The sequence below is a fragment of the Cololabis saira genome, unplaced genomic scaffold, assembly GCF_033807715.1.
Source record: "Cololabis saira isolate AMF1-May2022 unplaced genomic scaffold, fColSai1.1 scf027, whole genome shotgun sequence".
Lineage (NCBI taxonomy): Eukaryota > Metazoa > Chordata > Actinopteri > Beloniformes > Belonidae > Cololabis > Cololabis saira.
In genome coordinates, this window is record NW_026906191.1 from 797501 (window position 1) to 800000 (window position 2500).

The window sequence follows — 2500 nt, forward strand, 5'->3', positions numbered from 1 at the left end:
TAACCATGTGCAAAACACTTTAGGACGTGAGCTGTCGCTGTTACCACGTTGAAATATGTGTGGGTAGATTAAGCGAGAGCGTTCTCTGCTGGTTGAAAAAGCTTACAGCACCTGGTATTCCCAGGCGGTCTCCCATCCAAGTACTAGCAAGGCCCGACCCTGCTTAGCTTCCGAGATCAGACGAGATCGGGCGCATCCAGGCTGGTATGGCCGTAAGCAGAAGTTGCAGCTTGAAATACCTCTTATATGGAGTTGAAGATAAGTCATAGAATATATGTCATTGATTTGTTGGTTTTATTTGTTGGAGTTAAAGTGCCTTAACCATGTGCAAAACACTTTAGGACGTGAGCTGTCGCTGTTACCACGTTGAAATATGTGCGGGTAGATTAAGCGAGAGCCCTCTCTGCTGGTTGAAAAAGCTTACAGCACCTGGTATTCCCAGGCTGTCTCCCATCCAAGTACTAACCAGGCCCGACCCTGCTTAGCTTCTGAGATCAGACGAGTTCGGGCGCATCCAGGCTGGTATGGCCCTAAGCAGAAGCTGCAGCTTGAAATACCTCTTATATGGAGTTGAAGATAAGTCATATAATATAAGTCATTGATTTGTTGGTGATAATAATTTAGAAGCGCTTATTTGTTGGAGTTAAAGTGCCTTAACCATGTGCAAAACACTTTAGGACGTGAGCTGTCGCTGTTACCACGTTGAAATATGTGTGGCTAGATTAAGCGAGAGCGTTCTCTGCTGGTTGAAAAAGCTTGCAGCACCTGGTATTCCCAGGCGGTCTCCCATCCAAGTACTAACCAGGCCCGACCCTGCTTAGCTTCCGAGATCAGACAAGATCGGGCGCATCCAGGCTGGTATGGCCGTAAGCAGAAGCTGCAGCTTGAAATACCTCTTATATGGAGTTGAAGATAAGTCATAGAATATAAGTCATTGATTTGTTGGTTTTATTTGTTGGAGTTAAAGTGCCTTAACCATGTGCAAAACACTTTAGGACGTGAGCTGTCGCTGTTACCACGTTGAAATATGTGTGGGTAGATTAAGCGAGAGCGCTCTCTGCTGGTTGAAAAAGCTTACAGCACCTGGTATTCCCAGGCGGTCTCCCATCCAAGTACTAACCAGGCCCGACCCTGCTTAGCTTCCGAGATCAGGCGAGATCGGGCGCATCCAGGCTGGTATGGCCGTAAGCTGAAGCTGCAGCTTGAAATACCTCTTATATGGAGTTGAAGATAAGTCATATAATATAAGTCATTGATTTGTTGGTGATAATAATTTAGAAGCGCATATTTGTTGGAGTTAAAGTGCCTTAACCATGTGAAAAACACTTTAGGACGTGAGCTGTCGCTGTTACCACGTTGAAATATGTGTGGGTAGATTAAGCGAGAGCGCTCTCTGCTGGTTGAAAAAGCTTACAGCACCTGGTATTCCCAGGCGGTCTCCCATCCAAGTACTAACCAGGCCCGACCCTGCTTAGCTTCCGAGATCAGACGAGATCGGGCGCATCCAGGCTGGTATGGCCGTAAGCAGAAGCTGCAGCTTGAAATACCTCTGATATGGAGTTGAAGATAAGTCATAGAATATAAGTCATTGATTTGTTGGTTTTATTTGTTGGAGTTAAAGTGCCTTAACCATGTGCAAAACACTTTAGGACGTGAGCTGTCACTCTTACCACGTTGAAATATGTGTGGGTAGATTAAGCGAGAGCGCTCTCTGCTGGTTGAAAAAGCTTACAGCACCTGGTATTCCCAGGCGGTCTCCCATCCAAGTACTAACCAGGCCCGACCCTGCTTAGCTTCCGAGATCAGACGAGACCGGGCGCATCCAGGCTGGTATGGCCGTAAGCTGAAGCTGCAGCTTGAAATACTTCTTATATGGAGTTGAAGATAAGTATATAATACAAGTCATTGATTTGTTGGTGATAATAATTTAGAAGCGCTTATTTGTTGGAGTTAAAGTGCCTTAACCATGTGCAAAACACTTTAGGACGTGAGCTGTCGCTGTTACCACGTTGAAATATGTGTGGGTAGATTCAGCGAGAGCGCTCTCTGCTGGTTGAAAAAGCTTACAGCACCTGGTATTCCCAGGCGGTCTCCCATCCAAGTACTAACAAGGCCCGACCCTGCTTAGCTTCCGAGATCAGACGAGATCGGGCGCATCCAGGCTGGTATGGCCGTAAGCAGAAGCTGCAGCTTGAAATACCTTTGATATGGAGTTGAAGATAAGTCATAGAATATAAGTCATTGATTTGTTGGTTTTATTTGTTGGAGTTAAAGTGCCTTAACCATGTGCAAAACACTTTTGGACGTGAGCTGTCGCTCTTACCACGTTGAAATATGTGTGGGTAGATTAAGCGAGAGCGCTCTCTGCTGGTTGAAAAGGCTTACAGCACCTGGTATTCCCAGGCGGTCTCCCATCCAAGTACTAACCAGGCCCGACCCTGCTTAGCTTCCGAGATCAGACGAGATCGGGCGCATCCAGGCTGGTATGGCCGTAAGCTGA

The 2500-nt window shown here is 46.6% G+C and overlaps 7 non-coding genes and 1 pseudogene across 7 annotated transcripts; all 8 read right to left on the bottom strand.

Annotated features, from left to right (window-relative positions):
- Positions 1 to 99: 99 nt before the first annotated feature.
- Positions 100 to 218, bottom strand: LOC133427291 (5S ribosomal RNA). Its single transcript, XR_009772542.1, has one exon. It is a non-coding gene; the product is annotated as a 5S ribosomal RNA (ribosomal RNA).
- Positions 219 to 417: 199 nt separating this feature from the next.
- LOC133427413 (5S ribosomal RNA) lies at positions 418 to 536 on the bottom strand (annotated as a pseudogene).
- Positions 537 to 753: 217 nt separating this feature from the next.
- LOC133427339 (5S ribosomal RNA) lies at positions 754 to 872 on the bottom strand. Its single transcript, XR_009772589.1, has one exon. It is a non-coding gene; the product is annotated as a 5S ribosomal RNA (ribosomal RNA).
- A 199-nt stretch (positions 873 to 1071) lies between these two features.
- LOC133427185 (5S ribosomal RNA) lies at positions 1072 to 1190 on the bottom strand. Its single transcript, XR_009772438.1, has one exon. It is a non-coding gene; the product is annotated as a 5S ribosomal RNA (ribosomal RNA).
- A 217-nt stretch (positions 1191 to 1407) lies between these two features.
- LOC133427058 (5S ribosomal RNA) lies at positions 1408 to 1526 on the bottom strand. The gene has a single exon (XR_009772316.1). It is a non-coding gene; the product is annotated as a 5S ribosomal RNA (ribosomal RNA).
- Positions 1527 to 1725: 199 nt separating this feature from the next.
- Positions 1726 to 1844, bottom strand: LOC133427143 (5S ribosomal RNA). The gene has a single exon (XR_009772397.1). It is a non-coding gene; the product is annotated as a 5S ribosomal RNA (ribosomal RNA).
- A 216-nt stretch (positions 1845 to 2060) lies between these two features.
- LOC133427264 (5S ribosomal RNA) lies at positions 2061 to 2179 on the bottom strand. The gene has a single exon (XR_009772515.1). It is a non-coding gene; the product is annotated as a 5S ribosomal RNA (ribosomal RNA).
- Positions 2180 to 2378: 199 nt separating this feature from the next.
- Positions 2379 to 2497, bottom strand: LOC133427140 (5S ribosomal RNA). The gene has a single exon (XR_009772394.1). It is a non-coding gene; the product is annotated as a 5S ribosomal RNA (ribosomal RNA).
- Between the last annotated feature and the right edge of the window lie 3 nt (positions 2498 to 2500).